Source organism: Hordeum vulgare, chromosome 7H, assembly GCF_904849725.1.
Source record: "Hordeum vulgare subsp. vulgare chromosome 7H, MorexV3_pseudomolecules_assembly, whole genome shotgun sequence".
Classification (NCBI taxonomy): Eukaryota; Viridiplantae; Streptophyta; class Magnoliopsida; order Poales; family Poaceae; genus Hordeum; species Hordeum vulgare.
The window spans coordinates 625400847-625421385 of record NC_058524.1 but is presented as its reverse complement, the minus strand read 5'-3'; the positions used below and the strand labels follow the sequence as shown (position 1 = coordinate 625421385).

General features: G+C 44.5%; 2 non-coding genes and 1 pseudogene across 2 annotated transcripts; all 3 read left to right on the top strand.

Moving 5' to 3' along the window:
• The first annotated feature begins 11449 nt into the window (after positions 1–11449).
• Positions 11450–11573, top strand: LOC123414354. The gene has a single exon (XR_006614344.1). It is a non-coding gene; the product is annotated as a small nucleolar RNA SNORD14 (small nucleolar RNA).
• Positions 11574–11817: 244 nt separating this feature from the next.
• On the top strand, positions 11818–11919 carry LOC123414486 (annotated as a pseudogene).
• Positions 11920–12174: 255 nt separating this feature from the next.
• On the top strand, positions 12175–12268 carry LOC123414415. Its single transcript, XR_006614385.1, has one exon. It is a non-coding gene; the product is annotated as a small nucleolar RNA snR60/Z15/Z230/Z193/J17 (small nucleolar RNA).
• Positions 12269–20539: the final 8271 nt, after the last annotated feature.

Here is a 20539-nt window from a genome sequence, read left to right as displayed (position 1 = left end):
GTTTGTCGGTGGAACCAGTCTCACGTAAGCGTACGTGTAAGGTCGGTCCGGGCCGCTTCATCCCACAATACCGCCGGAAAAGAATAAGACTAGTAACGGCAAGCAAATTGACAAACCATCGCCCACAACTTTTGTGTTCTACTCGTGCATGGAATCTACGCATAGAAAACCTGGCTCGGATGCCACTGTTGGGTAACGTAGCATAAATTCAAAATTTTCCTACGCATGTTCAGATCTTCCTATGGAGAGACCAGCAACGAGAGAGGGGTAAGAGCATCTTCGTACCTTTGAAGATCGCTAAGCGGAAGCGTTTGCTAGAACGCGGTTGATGGAGTCGTACTCGCAGCGATTCCGATCTAGTGCCGAACAACGGCACCTCCGCGTTCAACACACGTGCAGCCCGGTGACGTCTCCCGCACCTTGATCCAGCAAGGAGGAGGGAGAGGTTGGGGAAGAAGACCAGCAACACGACGGCGTGGTGTTGGTGGAGAGACGAGGTCTCCCGGCAGGGCTTCGCCAAGCGCCGGCAGAGAGGAGGAGGGAGAGGAACAGGGCTGCGCCGAGAGAGAGAGATCAAACCGTGTCTCAAACAGCCCCGAACCTCATCTATATATAGGGGGAGGGGGAGGGGGTGCAGCCCTTAGGGTTCCCACCCCTAAGGGGTGCGGCAGCCCTCAGATGGGGAAGGGGTGGCGCACCCCTCTGGTGGGCCTAAGGCCCACCTAAATTAGGGTTCCCCCCTCTTTTCCTTTCCCCTGCGCCATGGGCTGAGTGGGGAGGCATACCAGCCCAACTAGGGGCTGGTTCCCACCCCCACTTAGCCCATCTTACCTCTTGGGGTCGCAGCCCCCCTTCGGTGGTCCCCCGGGACCACCTCCGGTGGTCCCGGTGGTCCCGGTACGTTACCGGTGATGCCCGAAACACTTCCGGTGTCCGAAACCATCCGTCCTATATATCAATCTTTAACTCCGGACCATTCCGGAGCTCCTTGTGACGTCCGGGATCTCATCCGGGACTCCGAACAACTTTCGGTAGTCTCATATAACAATTCCCTATAACCCTAGCGTCATCGAACCTTAAGTGTGTAGACCCTACGGGTTCGGGAGACAGGCAGACATGACCGAGACATCTCTCTGGCCAATAACCATCAGCGGGGTCTGGATACCCATGGTGGCTCCCACTAGCTCCACGATGATCTCATCGGATGAACCACGATGTCAAGGATTCAACCAATCCCGTATACGATTCCCTTTGTCTGTCGGTATAGAACTTGCCCGAGATTCGATCGTCGGTATACCTATACCTTGTTCAATCTCGTTACCGGTAAGTCTCTTTACTCGTTCCGTAGCACGTCATCGTGTGACTAACTCCTTAGTCACATTGAGCTCATGATGATGTTCTACCGAGTGGGCCCAGAGATACCTCTCCGTCACACGGAGTGACAAATCCCGATCTCGATTCGTGCCAACCCAACAGACACTTTCGGAGGTACCCGTAGTGCACCTTTATAGTCACCCAGTTACGTTGTGACGTTTGATACACCCAAAGCACTCCTACGGTATCCGGGAGTTGCACGATCTCACGGTCGAAGGAAAAGATACTTGACATTAGAAAAGCATTAGCATACGAACAATACGATCTAGTGCTAGGCTTAGGATTGGGTCTTGTCCACCACATCATTCTCCCAATGATGTGATCCCGTTATCAATGACATCCAATGTCCATGATCAGGAAACCATGATCATCTATTGACTAACGAGCTAGCCAACTAGAGGCTTGCTAGGGACACATTGTGATCTATTCATTCACACATGTATTACTGTTTCCTGTTAATACAATTATAGCATGAACGATAGACGATTATCATGAACAAGGAAATATGATAACAACCATTTTATTATTGCCTCTAGGGCATATTTCCAACATGTTTGTCTTGTGGTTATTGTTGGACATTATGCTTTGGTGGTTTGTTTTATTTATAAAGCGAGGCGAAAGCCTTTTTCGGTAAACAACAATGTATAAGTATTAACACTGCCACTACATCCTATCTTACTCACACTCTTATGTCTCTTCTATTAAAGGACAATCTGTCGCCGTCGTGATGGTTAGACCTTCTTCTATCAATCGACCTCTCCCCACCCTCCCGTACGCATGATTGGAAGAAAAATCGGAAAAACCACCCACCGCTCCTCTCATCCATGCTCGAAGAAACTGCCTAAAGAATAAAAAAAATTGACCCACGACCCACGAACACACGTCCCATCCTCTGTCTCCCCCACCCTGTCACTGCCGAACCAATCTCTATCCCTTCCCTCGGTAATTATCCGCTTCTGCTCCCCTCATCGTCCTCTCGTGTTCGTCGTGGCTGCGGTCTTGTCCACAAAATACGTCGCGTAGTCGTGGATGCGGTCCTAGACGTGGACATCGTTGCTGGCCTCGCACTCCATCTCCGTCCATGTCGCGTCGTCGTCGTGTTGACCACCGTCGCGCGGCCTCTGTACGCTGTCCACCCCACTCTTAAGGTCCATGGGTAAAGTGTAAGGGTCTCCAATATGGCACCGCTCTCCTCTAGTGCCGCAAAGCTCAAGTTCTCTGGCGACGTCATCCACAGCCCTCCATACGGATCTCTCATCCAGCGATACTGTAGGTCACGGTTCTCCTTTTTTTTCTTCTGCTTGTCATGGGATTGTGCTGAAGGCTTCACTTTTCTGTTCGTCATGGGAATGTGTTTGAAGGATCTTGATTACGGCTATCTTTTCTGAAGTTTTGCGATACTTCTTATTGCAAGGAAGACAAATTCCTTAAGAAACTAGAAGACGTACAGTTATTGTTTATGCATGCTAATTGTTGTTCAATTTCAGATAAGGGTTGAGCCATCACCAGCGGGTTGATCGGCCTCGCAACTCATGTCCATCGACGTTGTTGACTCCTCCACTGCAATTGGTGCTTTCGCCGATCTAATATATTTTTTGCATCCTGTACATGATATGTAAAGCCCATGTAAAAGACGATTGTAGCTCGGGGAACACTACAACTTTTGAGCTGGTACTCTTTTATGTTTACACTTCCTTTGATCAACAAAATATGCCTAAGGGGCAGCTTCAAATGTATTTAGGTATGTACGCCATGGCAGGGGTAGTGAACTGACATGTATCGTCATACACATGCAATGACAACCAGTGTGTGTTTTTTCCTCTACCGCTTACTTTCTAAGTTGACTCTACAACTTGAAACCTATGTTCACCTTTTTGCCTCTTCTCCATAGTGATTTGCTACAGATCAATGGTTTTCACTGGTTTGGATTGTATGGCTATATATACATCGTCTTTTCATGCCTACCAATATTTTTGTGATATTTAAAAGAATAGTTCATTGTTAAAATATCTTTTACTGAACTTAACAACTTAACTCATTTGCATACATTAACTCTTGCAGAATTATTGCGCTAGAGATTATGTTGCCATGGAGATTGGCGAATTCTTATCACTGTACTTGTTACTAGCATGTACCATATTGCAGTTTAGAAATATAACTAAGGTATTCCATGAATTTTTTTCTAGCTTTAATTTTCTACTATATTGTTCTGGGTCACATAATGCATACCATGAGCACTCAGACCAAGTTATTTTGGGCCATCTTCACCTATTTTCCATACTGACCATGCATGTGTGGCACAGTGCATCCTCCATACACACAGTTTCAATCTGATTTTGCTATTAAATCCGCTTGATCATTGATGACATTTATATATCCTTGATTTTACTTAAGTGAAATCATTTTTTGAATTTCCGAACACTTTTTGATAATGAAAATAACATTTAAAAAGTAAATGCACAACTTAAAAAAATCTGTGAACAACTTAAAAAAATGATAACATGTTTTGGAAAGACGAACAATCTTTGAAAATTTGGAACGAATTACGTAATAAGGAGAACAGAAATTAACATTCCAAACAATTTTTGAAAACACTTGGAACACTGTTTGAATTTTTAAACAAATTTGAAAAAAGAGAACAAGACCTAACATTCCGAACAAATTTTAAGACAAAGATTAAACATAATGAACAATTTTTGAAAAGTCGAATATAATTTGTTTTAGTTATTGAATAAATTATGAAAATCTAATCCTTTTTAAATTTTGAATCTTTTTCGTAATTTCCAAACATATTTTGAAAAATTGAACATCAACAGAATATTTGATTTTTCATAAATGCAATAATTTTGGCAATTTCTAAACAAAAGGAAAAATAAATAAATAAAAAGAAACAGAAAAAACAAAAACGAAAAAAAACAATAGAAAAAGGAAAACAAGCGGTTTATGGAACGTAATTCCGAATGTCGCTGAACGCTATGTGTAGATCTCGAAGTGGGCCGCACGCATACTTTGTTGCACCGAGCGGGAGGTCCTATTTGACGCAAATCCAACGCGTGCAGTGATCCCATGTTGTAGAGTTTGCAGGATTTTTATCCTAAGGACCAATGCTTTATTTTTCATATTATTATCAACTTTTAAATCCATACTGCAGCACAACAATTTTCTGAAAGTAGATTATTTTGCAGAAAAGAACAAACAATTTTTCGAATGCAAAAATTTCTTAAAAAGTTTCTAAGATTCGCGAATATTATCTGAGACCACGAGCAGTTTTCAATTTTTGAACAAAAATTGGAAACATTCAACTTTTGTAAATTCCGACCAAAAATTGAAAACATGAATTTCATTAAATATGCAAACAAAATTCGTATTCATATGCTATTTTTGGAAATGCAAACAAAATTTTAGGCATGTGAACATCTTTTGAAACTGCAAACAAAAGTTGGAACCGGGAGTATTTGTTGAAGCATGAACAATTTTCTAAAAAATTGTTAACACTATTTTCAAACCAGACTACATTTTAAAATTTATGAACATATTTTTGAAATCATGGACATATTTTGTGAGTGAGAACATTTCTGGAAAAAACTTCTTCTTGATTTAAAAAATTTCTTATTTTTCGAAACACGAAGATTTTTTGAAAATTTGTTCATTTTTCCATTCTATATACCTGTCTTCAATTTGTTTTCACATTTCAAAGAAGTTTAGAATTTCAAATTTTGTTCCTATCTTTTGAAAGAATTTCAAATTCCAAAAAATTGTATTTTGCAATTTTGATCGCATTTCAAAACAAAAACAGTAGTTTAAGAAAATGTTAACAGAAATATGTTTTGCAACTTGTGACAAATTTTGTAAAAATTGGAACATTTTTTGAAAGCCCAAGAACAAAAGTTGAAAACACGAACATATTTTGATATTTCCAATCAGAATTTATAGACTCGAATATTTTCAAAATTTGTGAACAAATGTTCTAAAATGCGAACGTATTTTTCAAATCAAATAAAAGATAAATAGAAACAAAAAAATCCAGTACGGAAACCTTGTAGATGTTTCCCAAAACCATAAAACAAACAACTGGGAACCTCTAGAAGATTTTGAAAACCGGACACGCTAAAAACGTTTAGATGGGCCAGCTCAGTCTGAACTATCGCTCGCTCGCCTTTGCCATCAGTCGACTGTTTGATACAGAGCGTTAAAATCTGATAAACTATATTCATTACAAACAGCAAGCTAAAACAGATTAAAAAGGATAATAAATCTGCTCAATCCATATTCTGCTGCTAAACTGAACAGGAGCTGCACTTCAAAGAGCTAACGTTCACTACAAAATAATAGCCATATATTTGTCAGTTTTTAGGGTATTCATCCACTCACTGACCTGTATGTGGATTTTGCAACCTGGAAAACATTATTGGTTATTTTATAGTAAGATTATATAGTTGTTTTCGAAATAGGCTTTCGTCCCGCTATATAAATATAGCAACCATCTGATACATCAAAGAACCCAATGCTCGCAGGCAACACAAGAATGCTCAAAAAGAATAAAAGAAAAATTAAAAGAAAAGGATGACAACAGAGTCGGCTCGACGAAAACAAGGTTGATCCCAAACCGTTGCGTCCTCCGAAGACATCCACCACGCTGCTAGCACTTGAGACCATCGCATGACAAGCAACACCTTCAGGAAGGAATGCGACGGTGACGACGCCGCTGCCTGAATTGATCCTAGGGTTTGCCCCGTACGCGGAGGGGCGTGGGTGAGTGGGATACCCGACGCCCTTCAGGAAGGAACGACGGCGCCCACGGGTGTCGCTGCGCCGATGCCAGGCACGTTGATAAGGATTTCTCCCGTTCACCACAAAGCCCCACCCCGACCGATATGTCACGCTCCACCAAACGAGCCACCCACCAACATGCGCTACCACGATCTAGGAGAAAGCACCGTCATATCACCATGGAGAGCGAAGCGGGACCAAGAGGGAACAGCCGGGAACGAGGAGCGATAGTCAGCAGCCACGCATGGGAGGGGACAACCTCCACCGCCCTCGACGGTCACTCACCGGACGCAGTAGGGGGGCGCTCCAGCCCTTAACAGCTCGTGAAGCTTCCATTGTCGCGTTGCAGTGAAGCTCCAGCCCTTAACAGCCCTTAACGAGGAGCCGAGCTAGGACCGCCCAGACCCAGATCAGGCCCCAAAGGGCCTAGATCTGGGCCGAGAGAACGCTGCGGCCAACTGTCGTGCCAGCCCGGCGCCAAGTGGCCGCGCCATCACCTCTTCACCATCCGGAACTGCGCCGCCTGAGGAGGAGCCGCCGCCGGGACCACCGCTGCCCAAGGAGCACCCCCGCGCACCCGCAATGGGACGACCACCTGCAGCCGCCGAGCCCGAAGCTGGACCATAGCAGCCGCCCACGCCGCCCGCAGCCCGCGCCGCCAGGAGCCAGATCCGGCCACTGGCCGGCCACGATCCGCGCCACGCGCGCCTCACCATGGCAGCCACCACGCCACCACAAAAACTCCCGGATCCGGTGGGCCGCCGCCATCCGAAGCGCTCGGATGTGCGCCGCCGAGCCCTGCCATAGCCCAGCGCCTTCGGCGGCCAGCTATTCCGCAGGGGTCCGCGAGGAGGGGAAGGAGCTATAGTTGTTCTCCCTCCGTTTTGCTTATTTGTTCACTTGCTTACATTAAATACATAATTAAATAGTCGGGAGTGGTAATTCAAAGGAAAGAAACAAGAATCACTATGGGTTCTCTACAATCACATGTACTGGCATTTCACAGGGACATTGTTGGTGTTTTGTTCGCATCAGTGGAGATTTGTCTTTCAGATACCATGAGAATCCGTGTCTAACATGTTTAGTCACATTGAGCTCTTCAAACTTTTCTGAAGCTACGTTTCAAGCATCATATTGAGCTCTCCAATATCCCCGGTGCCCCCCGGACGCCCCCAGCATGTTGGGTTCTACTTGGGACCGTCGGGGTCAATTTTGGCCCTAACCGGCAAAAAAAGGGCTCCTCGGACGCGATTGGGATTTTTTCGCACCGGCAACAAAAAATGGCCTTGCAGGGGGGGCTTTTGGTGGCGCGGCTCGAGATGCTCTCATGAGTACACCTTTCAAAGATCACTCCCACCTTCTCACGTTGCGACAAGTGGCGCACTACATGCGTGTCACTCGTTGCAACCTGAGATTTTTTCCTTTTTTTGTAAATTCGTATTTTCAAAATGTTTTATCTCCTAAACCGTGCATCCCAATCTCGAACCGTTTTCACCGTTATGTTTCTCACAACGAGATCTTCAAAACTAGATCCTATGTTGATAGATTTTAATGAACTTTTTTTCACAAAAAAAGGACCAAATACGAGAGAAAAAATTATATGAATGAAAAAACTAACCCGTAGTTGGGAGGAGCAAGAAAAAAAATAAGAAATGATATTGTCATAAAAAATTAATGGAAAGTAAGAAAAGAAAGATAAAAATTGATATCACCTAGAAAAATAGAAATTTTGAAATCATTATAATAAAATTGGACAAATTCATATGAATGATGAGGGACCATAAAAAGATCGACAAATTCATATGAATGAAGAAAAGTGGAACCATAAAAAGATCGACCTAAGTCTAGGCGGAACGGGCAATGGTATAGCCTCGGAGTAATCGACTAGCAGCCATACTTCACCACGATCGTATAGCCTTGGAGTAACCGACTAGCAGCCATAAGTCAACCTTTTACCTCCGTAAACCCGATGAATCAGGGCACTAACTGATTCATGAGTGCATCCTTGGTGACAAATGGGTGAGTAAGAGCGTATTCAAATCATGAAGTTGGCACCCAGGTTACCTATTATCCTTTCGTTTCTAAATATAAGCCCTTTTACAGATATCAATATGGACTGCATACAGATCTATATAAAGGTGTTTTAAAGTCTAGATTCATTCATTTTGTTGTGTATGTGGTCTATATTAAAATCTCTAAAACAGACTATATTTCTAAACGGAGGGAGTAGACAAATTTAAAATGATTTTTTGGAACGAAAGGAGTATGATCTTGAATTACTCGAATATGCCCGTTGCAATGCAATGAAGAAAACACAAATTTAAGACAAAAATTTTGTGACGGAAGGAGTATGATATTAAATCACTTGAATATGCCCGTTGCAACGCAACAGAAAAGAAAACACAGATTTAAGACAAAAATTCGAGGACGAAATTGAAACACAATGAAAAATAAAATACAAAAAGATCGACCGAATACGTCTACCGGTGCCTGATCTCGCTCCGCCGCTCGGGGCCATCTGCGGGAACCTGTGGCACAGGCACCCGGCTCTCGCTGAGGTTCCACCGCTCCGGAAGCACTACGTTTCGCCATGGCACTGGCTCGTTGTGCTTCCAGAGGTGGCGCGCGAAGCCTATAGGAATGGATGAGAAAATAACACATCACATTTGAATAGTATTGAATGTCTTGCATCTATTCACCTAAATCATTTTGTTATTATGCTCTACATTGTTAATTGCAGAACCAAAGACTAGCGATGGTGCAAATAAAAGAGAGGTTTGGTGACATGCATTTTCCTTGTACCGTGGTCCTAATATTACAAGGTGAAGTGTCTAGCCACCCACGTGAGTGAGTGAGAGAGAGAGAGAGAAGGGGAAACACGGTGTGAAATATAACCAAATTGCAATGGTTACATGTTTAGAAGTGCGGGTTGAGGACTCGAGGTGAGATTGCAAGTGGAAATGGATAGAACAAGAAAATTAGTTTTTTTAGGCTGGCAAGAGAATGCGTGATTCAATACTAAATGAAAGTCGACAATTTTATATAGGTGCATGTATATCTATATGTTACCTATACTACTTCCGTTTCTAAAGGTAAGCCATTTTACAGATATCAATATGCACTCCATACGGATCCACATAAGGATATTTTAAACTCTAGATTTCCTCATTTTGCTATGTATGTGATCTATATTAAAATCTGTAAAATGGACTATATTTAAAAACGGAGGGAGTAGACAAATTTAAGATACATTTTTTGGGATGGAAGGAGTAAGATGTTGAATTACTCGAATATGCTCGTTGCAACGTAATGAAAAAAACACACAAATTTAAGACAAAAAATTTGTGACGTGGGGAGTATGATGTTGAATCACTTGAATATGTCTGTTGCAACGCAACGAAAAAGAAAACAAAAAATTGAAGACAAAAATTTGAGGAATAAATTAGAACGCAATGAAAAAGAAAATATAAAAGATCGACCGCATACGTCTACGGGGATCTGGCAATGGGATAGGCTGGAAGTAACCCACTAGCGGTCATACTTCATCGCGATCGTATAGCCTGGGAGTAACTCACTAGCAGCCATACGTCGACTGACCTTTTACCTTCACAAACCTGATGAATCAGGGCGCTAACTGATTCATGAGTGCATCCTTGGTGACAGATGAATGACTACAAACGTATTTAAGCAAGGAAGCTGCCACCCAATAATCATTAAAAAAAAATAGAAGAAGCGAACAGGAAAAAAAATGAAAATTAACTAAAAGAAATAAAAATTGCCATAACAAAATTTGGAGAAGAGAGAGAGAAAAAAAAACTACTATCATCAAAATTGGATGTACGCAGTTGAGAGGAGCAACAGAAATAAATAAAAATCAGCATTAATAAAATCTGAGATAAGAGAAAGAAAGAAAAGAGAAATTCAAAATCATCTAAGGTAATTAAAAAGATCGAATTTGGCTGTAAGAGGAGCAACAGAAAAAAAAATCAAAATCAACATTAGTAAAATTTAAGATAAGAGAAAGATAGAGAAGAAAATTTTGAAATTATCAAACCTGATGAATCAGGGCGCTAACTGATTCATGAGTGCATCCTTGATGACAGATGAATGACTACAAACGTATTTAAGCAGGGAAGCTGCCACCCAATAATCATTAAAAAAAATAGAAGAAGCGAACAGGAAAAAAAAGGAAAATTAACTAAAAGAAATAAAAATTGCCATAACAAAATTTGGAGAAGAGAGAGAGAAAAAAACTACTATCATCAAAATTGGATGTACGCAATTGAGAGGAGCAACAGAAACAAATAAAAATCAGCATTAATAAAATCTGAGATAAGAGAAAGAAAGAAAAGAGAAATTCAAAATCATCTAAGGTAATTAAAAAGATCGAATTTGGCTGTAAGAGGAGCAACAGAAAAAAAAATATCAAAATCAACATTAGTAAAATTTAAAATAAGAGAAAGATAGAGAAGAAAATTTTGAAATTATCAAAAGAACTTAAAAAGATCAACCACATACGTCATGCGGATCTTGCGATCGTATAGCACCGGTCAAAGCCGGATAGCGATACGTCGATCTTTTACCTCCGCAGACCCGATGGACCAGCGCTAACTGATTCGTGACCGCATCGTCGGTGATCACAGGATGAGTACAAGAGTATTTAAACAGGAAAGCTGCCACCCAAGCTGGCAGTGTGGTACTAAACAAGGTTCGAGCGGCGTGCTAAACGTGCGCTGGGCCACCCTCGTCCGCGGCCCATTAGCTAAACGGGTGATTTTCTCATTGACAACGAGCTCGTCCTGATCCCCTTCCCGCGCAGGTACGACGCCTCGCCGAAGCGGAAGAGATCGATCCCCGCCTCCTCCGCCTCCTCTCCGGCAGGTGCCCGCCGCATCTTCCGCCTCGTCTCCGGTGCGCCTTCTCTCCGGCAGGTGCTCTCCACGTCTCCATGCCCTCCATTCTCGGCACCTCTTCTGCTCCTCCACCCTCTTCGCCTTCTCTCCGGCCAAGCGGGTGCTCTTTCTGGAGGTGGTTGACTCCCCGCCGAGGGAGGGCTAGAGCTTCTCCTGCTAGCCAGTGTACAAGGAAATGGAGGTTCTCAAGTCTGCGAGGCGTGTATCCATCGATTGCACCGACATGTTTGTCCTGGACAGCGAGAGGAGCAAGAGGAAGCAGACAGCTGCACAGTTTTGAGCCAACTCTGTCACCACACAAAATACTTAGATAAACACATCTGATACGAACCTGTGGCTGTAATTTGCGATTACAAATTCCTTTGCATGCTTAACCATAGTGTAGGAGTTGTTGTTGGTGATGATAGAAAACTTAGGCTGGTTTCTCAAAACGTCTGCAGTTGCCGCCTAAATTGATTTAGTCCTTCCAGGCTTGAGGTCTAATGCTGCTAATTCCTTTCTTGGGTGTCTGAGGCATGTTGATTTTACTCATTTGAATCCTTCTTTGTCTCTGCTTTATCGTTATGGTGTGAGGATATTTCTGTGATATACTTGCTTTGCGAGCATATTTAATCCGGACCTAATTTCTGATCCTTGGAATTTTTTAAACTGAACTATCCCCAAAATGATTGAGAAAATTGGACACCATTTGGTTTGTAAGATAACTATTTGAAATAATTGGACACCATTTGAGAAAATTGGACCATTTGATTTTTTGAGAGGACAGTAAAGATTGATATTTGGCCAGGTTCGTAGTAACTGGCATTTGTTTGCCTTGCCGACCATACTGCTAGTGCTATATCATCACCTATATTCCGAGTCCTCTAAATTAATTTGTTTGATGTTTGGTGGCTGATGACTCATTTGTTTTCTGTGTAAAACCAATATGGTCGGCGATCCATATTTTTACGTTATAAAATTGTTGCTTCTTACCTATGAGTTGTGAACTTTATTGCCAACAGTGTTTGATCAATCTTATGAGAAGCTCATGCAACGTCTAGGGATGAATAAGGAAAGGAAAAAAATGTTGTCTTCTAAAAGGAAACTTTTTTTATTTTCTATTTTAATTTTGTTCTTGTAATGCCAGATGATGATTACAAGTGCATAGTTCACATGATCAAACCATGACTACTTGAACAAATAGTCTTTCGCTCCTATAGCTGACGGCAATTACAACAACTTTTGATCCAACTATTCGTATTTAGTCTCATGTTCATTTTTGTTCGACCATTACACTTATGATTCTAATATTTCTAGTCACATTCTTATTCCTGGGGATGGCCTATGTCCGCTTCGTGGGATGGAGGAAGACTCGAATCACATATTTTTCTCTTGCGTATCCATGAAATTCCTCTAGAGTTGTTTTCGCAAAGTGGTCGGCGGATATTGGTCTGACAACAATTTCCCTGACCTCTTCGTCGAACTCTAGGCTTTGCCTCTGAATCTCCGCCCCACTCGGTGACTGACTATTGGGGTGCTTGTCTGTATACTATGGACGGTTCGGAATAAGCTTGTGATTCAACGTTTACCTCTGCGACATGCTACTGACGCGGTCTTCAAAATGTGTAGCTTTATGCAGCTTTGGTGGCCGCTTAGCCGCCGTCAACAACATCATTGCCCATCTTCAGGCGTTGGCTCTCCGTTTGGCACCGCCGCCCCCACCTCCACCACCTATGTATAAAGTTCGTGCAGCTTGTTCAGTGTCGCTGTATTTTTCTGTTTCTTTGGGCTTGTTAAGTTGTGCCCTCAGCACAACCTGCGTACCTTGTGTTTGTGCTACTTGCGTGCATCGTGCGTGTGTGTGTGTGTGTTTTGTCTTGTGGTTATTGTTGGACATTGTGTTTTGATGGTTTGTTTTCTCTTCCTAATAAGAAAGCACGGAGTGCTTCTGTTGTCCGTCGTGGTCGTTTTGCAGAAAACCCCCTGGAGTTTCTTGAAATCAACCAGCAGTCCGGATTTAAGCGAGAAACAAATCGTTTTTTGTAGTTTTACAAAAAAAAACCTGTGATTTTCCGAAATCAACCCACGGTCCGGATTTAAGTGAGAAACGAATATTTTTTATAGTTTTACAGAAAACCCCCTGTGGTTTTCCGAAATCAATCCGCAGTACATAATTAAGTGAGAGCACGAATCGTTTTTTGGAATTTTTGTAGAAACTTCCTTCAGTTTTCATAAAATAAACATGCAGTACATACTTGAGTAAAAAAATCGTTTTCCGTATGTTTTCAAAAACACCCCTACAGTTTTTAATTCATTAATCTGTAGTTCAATTATAAGTGCAAAATATTTTTTAAAATCATATCTTTTAAACGGCAACTCTAATTTTACATTATTATGTATGAAATTTTATTAGAAAAATATGCAGAGTCTGAATATAATATTAGATACTCTATTTAATTTTTTAAAATTCTGTTTATAATATAATTTTAATAAATAGTTATGCGCACAATCTAAATATAATGTTTTTATTTAACAATTTTAAAATTATATTTATGCTGTAATTTTAACCAATAGCGTACAATCCATTTTTTTATAACGAGACCGATCCATGTTGTTAATTAATCCGCGGTTCAATTATAATTAGCAAATACTTTAGAAATTATATCTTTTAAACAGTAACTCTAATTTTAAATTATTACATATGAACTTGCATTCAAAAAATTTGTTGAATCGAAATATAATGTATCTTACCTATTTAATTTTTAAAATTTCTATTTATAATATAATTTGAATCTATAGTGATGCCCGTAACTGCATAAGGACGAATATGCCCGTTGCAAGCGGCCTGATAAACGCTCGCTGGGCCATCCTCGTCTGCGGCCCACCAGCTAACGACGCTCGCTCGTCCTCCCCGCGCAGTCAGGATGCCTCGCTGGCAACTAACCTGGGCCTCTAAATCGAAAGAAAAGAAAATGACGACTTTTTTTTCTGAGCGGAACAAAAGTAGTAGCGACTTGTTGCTCAAAAAAAAATAGCGACTTTGGGGATTCGACCACGCAACCAACGGAGCACATTCTCATGACTTTGCCATTGGCCGTGTTTGGATACTCTAACCGGGTTAGAGGTTATAGTTAGATTCTAACCCTCAACTAACCCTGAACTAACTCTAACCCAAGAGGTGTTTGGATGAGAGGGTTAGATTGGCAATAAATGCCCTTTCTAAATCATTTGGTTACTTTTGTTCATATTCACTGCCGGATTTGGTGTAGCCGATCGTTGTGTGGCCTTCTCTCGCTCACAAATCAAGTATAAAAAAGATGATAAAAAATATTTTGTCCGTACAAATTTGATGTCTCACTTAAACATACAAGTCGTCAATCGAAGTTTGAAAAAATATTACACTCCATGAAACACAGCATGAGCTAACTCATCACGGAAGGCATTCATGTTAACATCTTCAACAAGAGGTTCGTCTTCTGACCATGCAGATGCAGAAGAATCCGGTATTGGGTTATAATTTTCGTCAACATCACAGGCATCAAATTCCCTATCCGCAATTCTGCTCTGACGAATGAAATTATGAACACTATCGGAGGCAAAAAAAATTTAAGAAAAAACGTCAAAAGAGACACACACGCACACATACATACCTGCGGGTGCTGCAGCCGGCGGGGCGGGGTAGGGCTGGACTTGCGGCAGACGGCTGGGGCGGCCGGCGGCAGGGCGCGGCGGGGCGTGGCGGGCCGCGGCAGGGCGCGGCGGGGGGGGGGGGGGGGGTGGCCTGGCGGCGGGGCGGGGCGGGGCGGCCCGGCGGCAGGGCGCGGCAGGGAGGCCCGGCGGTGGGGCGGGGCGGGGCGGGCCGCGGCAGGGCGCGGCGGCCGGCGGCTGGGACGGTGAGGAGGGAGGGCGACGGGAGGGACGGGGGGTTGGTGGGAGGATCTGCTGCGGGCTGGATGCGGTAGCAAGTGATTTTTTTTTCTTTTTTTTTGTCCCCACCTAACTCTAACCCAAAAAAGCACCTCTTGGGTGGGTTAGAGTTTTTGGGTGGGTTAGATGCATCTAACCCAATCTAACCCTACCTGTTTGGATTTTTGAGGGTTAGATAGATCAACTCTAACCCAATCTAACTCTAACCCTAGGATCCAAACAGGGCCATTGACGTTTGGCGATGGGCCAAGGAGAATGCATGTAGCAGCGTCATCCCCCTGTTCTAAAAAAAAAGAGCAGCGTCATCTCCTAAAACAGCCTCCTGGCTGCGGGGTAGGCCCATTTGTAGATCGGCGCCGCCACCCACCTTCCCTTCAGTTTCTCCGGCTTGCCGCCACCGGAGGAGCGGTCGGCAAAGCTCGTGTCGGCTCCGGTGAAGGTGGCGGCGGGGCCCTTTCATGCCCCTCGTCTGCAAGCTCGGCGGGGTGGCGGCCATGGAGTGATGGACGGCGCGCGGTCGGGTCAAGGCAGCGCGGGGCTCGCGTGCGCGACACTCGGGCCTGGGCGGCGCGCGGCAGGCGGCTTGCTGCTGCGGCGGCGCGCGACGGGAGGCAGGCTGCGGTGCAGAACGAGAGCAACGCGGCGGGGGGACTCGCGGACTAGCAGGTAACACCAGGCGACGCGTTGGCCCTCGGCGGCGCACGGCGGATGGATTACTGCTGCGGTGATGCGGGCGCGCGGTATCTCCGCGGTGAGTGGTGCCCTGGCTTGGTGCGGCCGGATCTGGTAGGTCGTTGACGGCTCGATCTGGCACCATGGCGGCTGGGGGCCGGAGGTGGTTCGGCCAGCGGTTTTTTTGCTTCCAGCGGATGCGAGGTGGCTCCACACCGGGTTTGTGGTCCGCGGTGGCGTGGTCTTGCCACGGCCTCCGGGTTGCTATGGCACGGCGCCACCGGTGGTGCTCCGACGAGTTTCTATGAGGTGCAGCAGGTGGCGTCTCTTGCTCTGGTTTGGTGGTGATGTGTCGGAGACGTTGTCTCCGACATAGGTGTTCGTCTCCTCGACGATAGTCATGCTCATTTTCGGTCTGAGCGGATGGCGAATGATGCCCTTTGGGTATGATTTTTCCTTGTTGGAGGCGCCATCGAGGGTCCGACAGCTCTCCTGGCTTCATGTTCTTGTCTCCCGGTGAAAACCGTATGCAATGGTGGCGCCCGTGGTGTCATTACTTCGTTCGAAGCATTGCTTTGGAGCAAAGTCTGGTGCTGGAGCACTTGGTTGGTGGTGATGCGGTGGTTTTTGGAGCAGGCAATGTTTGGAAGTGTGTGGAGTCTTTGGTGGTGCTTTCGTTTGGAGCAGGCTGCTTTGGTCGACGAGGAGGACAACAGGAGCATCCTTCACATGCAATTAGCGCCGGGCAAGCTATGTCGGCTTGGCTCGAGAGATTGGTGGGGCATAGGTTTTTGCTCTTTCGGACCTATCGTTCCTCTCCGATGTCCTCGGGGGTGTGCGGATATGCTCGTGGCTGCCCGGTATAATACGGCGGTTGTCGGTGTGCACTCTCGTAGCAGCGAAGGCGCTCGAGTGCCCGACTGGGTGTGTTGTGGGGGTTTCGCCTTCCGCCGCCTTGTATGTCTTGTGGTGCTTTAGGTCTAGTCTAGTTAGACGTTGTCATGGTTTTTGCCCGGTTTTCCGCAATAAACTGAGCAGACCGTTTCTTGTAATACCTTCTTCTCATTAATGAATTTGGCAGCTCTTCTACCGAAATTCAAAAAAAAAATCACAGGTCTCGTCAGTGACGAAGGCAGAAAAATTTTGAGGCATGGAAGGCTGTGCAAAGACGAAAAATGCAGTATAGTACATTTATAAAACTACGCAAAAGTTTACTAAATACTGACATATATTATTTTGTGTTCAACAAGTACAACCTAAAACTAATAGATTAGCTTCAATGTCGGAAGATCATTAAAATAGTGGATCTTATTTTATTTGACGTTAACAAATTTCTCTTCAAAATTGATGTTAATTTAAGTCTAAACTAGCGGCTAGATCTTTATTGTTACTATTTATGTATTTGATGTTAGAAAAAAACATAATAAAGATTTTCCAAATATAGAAAGCATTAATTAAAAGTTTAATGTCGGCATGAAAGGCATGTGATGGTCTACATTACGTTAAACATAAAATTTGAGAAACTAAAAACGAGGAGGCGCGCTGCCCTAGACGTCCTCCTCATCATCATTGTCGGGCCTGGTGAGGTCGACGGGCGTCGGTGCCGGGCCAGCCCAGAGGAAGGTCGTCTTTCAGGCGACGGCGACATCGTCCGCTGGTGGTTGCACCAGCGCTCGCTGGGCAGCACGTCGCTCCTTCTCCTCAGCTTCGGCCTCCCGCTCCATCAGCTCGATCCGCTGGGCCTTTGCGCCCTCCTTCGACACCCATCGCTACCGTCAGTGCTCCAGGTAGGCCGCCTCCTACTCCAGTGTTGCACCCAACCAGTGTTGGAATTATGCCCTAGAGGCAATAATAAATGTATAGTTATTATTATAATTCCTGTATCAAGATAATAGTTTATTATCCATGCTATAATTGTATTGAATGAAGACTCATTTACATGTGTGGATACATAGACAAAACACCGTCCCTAGCATGCCTCTAGTTGGCTAGCGAGTTGATCGATGATAGTCAGTGTCTTCTGATTATGAACAAAGGTGTTGTTGCTTGATAACTGGATCACGTCATTGGGAGAATCACGTGATGGACTAGACCCAAACCAATAGACGTAGCATGTTGATCGTGTCATTTTGTTGCTACTGTTTTCTGCGTGTCAAGTATTTATTCCTATGACCATGAGATCATATAACTCACTGACACCGGAGGAATGCTTTGTGTGTATCAAACGTCGCAACGTAACTGGGTGACTATAAAGATGCTCTACAGGTATCTCCGAAGGTGTTAGTTGAGTTAGTATGGATCAAGACTGGGATTTGTCACTCCGTGTGACGGAGAGGTATCTCGGGGCCCACTCGGTAATACAACATCACACACAAGCCTTGCAAGCAATGTAACTTAGTGTAAGTTGCGGGATCTTGTATTACGAAACGAGTAAAGAGACTTGCCGGTAAACGAGATTGAAATAGGTATGCGGATACTGACGATCGAATCTCGGGCAAGTAACATACCGAAGGACAAAGGGAATGACATACGGGATTATACGAATCCTTGGCACTGAGGTTCAAACGATAAGATCTTCGTAGAATATGTAGGATCCAATATGGGCATCCAGGTCCCGCTGTTGGATATTGACTGAGGAGTCTCTCGGGTCATGTCTACATAGTTCTCGAACCCGCAGGGTCTGCACACTTAAGGTTCGACGTTGTTTTATGCGTATTTGAGTTATATGGTTGGTTACCGAATGTTGTTCGGAGTCCCGGATGAGATCACGGACGTCATGAGGGTTTCCGGAATGGTCCGGAAACGAAGATTGATATATAGGATGACCTCATTTGATTACCGGAAGGTTTTCGGAGTTACCGGTAATGTACCGACAATGACGAATGGGTTCCGGGAGTTCACCGAGGGGGGCAACCCACCCCGAGGAAGCCCAAAGGCTTTGGGGAGACACACCAACCCTTAGTGGGCTGGTGGGACAGCCCCAAAGGGGCCTATGCGCCAAGAGAAGGAAATCAAAGGAAAAGAAAAAAAAGAGGGAGGAAGTGGGAAGGGAGGGGGACTCCTCCCACCAAACCAAGTCCAACTCGGTTTGGGGGGGAGTCCTCCCCCCTTGGCTCGGCCGACCCCTTTGGGAGTCCCTTGGACCCCAAGGCAAGGTCCCCCTCCCTCCTCCTATATATATGGGGCTTTTAGGGCAGATTTGAGACGACTTTCTCACGGCTGCCCGACCACATATCTCCATAGTTTTTCCTCTAGATCGTGTTTCTGCGGAGCTCGGGCGGAGCCCTGCTGAGACGAGGTCATCACCAACCTCCGGAGCATCGTCACGCTGCCGGAGAACTCTTCTACCTCTCCGTCTCTCTTGCTGGATCAAGAAGGCCGAAATCATCGTCGAGCTGTACGTGTGCTGAACGCGGAGGTGCCGTCCGTTCGGTACTAGATCGTGGGACTGATCGCGGGATTGTTCGCGGGGCGGATCGAGGGACGTGAGGACGTTCCACTACATCAACCGCGTTCTCTAACGCTTCTGCTGTACGATCTACAAGGGTACGTAGATCACTCATCCCCTCTCGTAGATGGACATCACCATGATAGGTCTTCGTGCGCGTAGGAAAATTTTTGTTTCCCATGCGACGTTCCCCAATAGTGGCATCATGAGCTAGGTTCATGCGTAGATGTCTTCTCGAGTAGAACACAAAAGGTTTTGTGGACGGTGATGTGCGTTTTGCTGCCCTCCTTAGTCTTTTCTTGATTCCGCGGTATTGTTGGATTGAAGCGGCTTGGACCGACATTACTCGTACGCTTACGAGAGACTGGTTTCATCGTTACGAGTAACCCCCTTTGCTCAAAGATGACTGGCGAGTGACGGTTTCTCCAACTTTAGTTGAATCGGATTTGACCGAGGAGGTCCTTGGATGAGGTTAAATAGCAACTCATATATCTCCGTTGTGGTGTTTGCGTAAGTAAGATACGATCCTACTAGATACCCTTGGTCACCACGTAAAACATGCAACAACAAAATTAGAGGACGTCTAACTTGTTTTTGCAGGGTATGATTGTGGTGTGATATGGCCAATGATGTGATGTGATATATTGGATGTATGAGATGATCATGTTGTAATAGAAATATCGACTTGCACGTCGATGGTACGGCAACCGGCAGGAGCCATAGGGTTGTCTTTATACTAACATATGTGCTTGCAGATGCGTTTACTATTTTGCTAGGATGTAGCTTTAGTAGTAATAGCATAAGTAGCACGACAACCCCGATGGCAACATGTTGATGGATGATCATGGTGTGGCGCCGGTGACAAGAAGATCGTGCCGGTGCTTTGGTGATGGAGATCAAGAAGCACGTGATGATGGCCATATCATGTCACTTATGAATTGCATGTGATGTTAATCCTTTTATGCACCTTATTTTGCTTAGAACGACGGTAGCATTATGAGGTGATCTCTCACTAAAATTTCAAGACGAAATTGTGTTCTCCCCGACTGTGCACCGTTGCTACAGTTCGTCGTTTCGAGACACCACGTGATGATCGGGTGTGATGGAATCAACGTTCACATACAACGGGTGCAAAACAGTTGCGCACGCGGAACACTCGGGTTAAGCTTGACGAGCCTAGCATGTGCAGACATGGCCTCGGAACACATGAGACCGAAAGGTCGATCATGAATCATATAGATGATATGATTAGCATAGGGATGCTTACCACTGAAACTACTCTCGACTCACGTGATGATCGGACTTGGGATAGTGTAAGTGGATCATGAACCACTCAAATGACTAGAGAGATGTACTTTTTGAGTGGGAGTTTAGCATATAATTTGATTAAGTTGAACTCTAATTATCTTGAACATAGTCTAAGTCCACTTTGAATATATTTGTGTTGTAGATCATG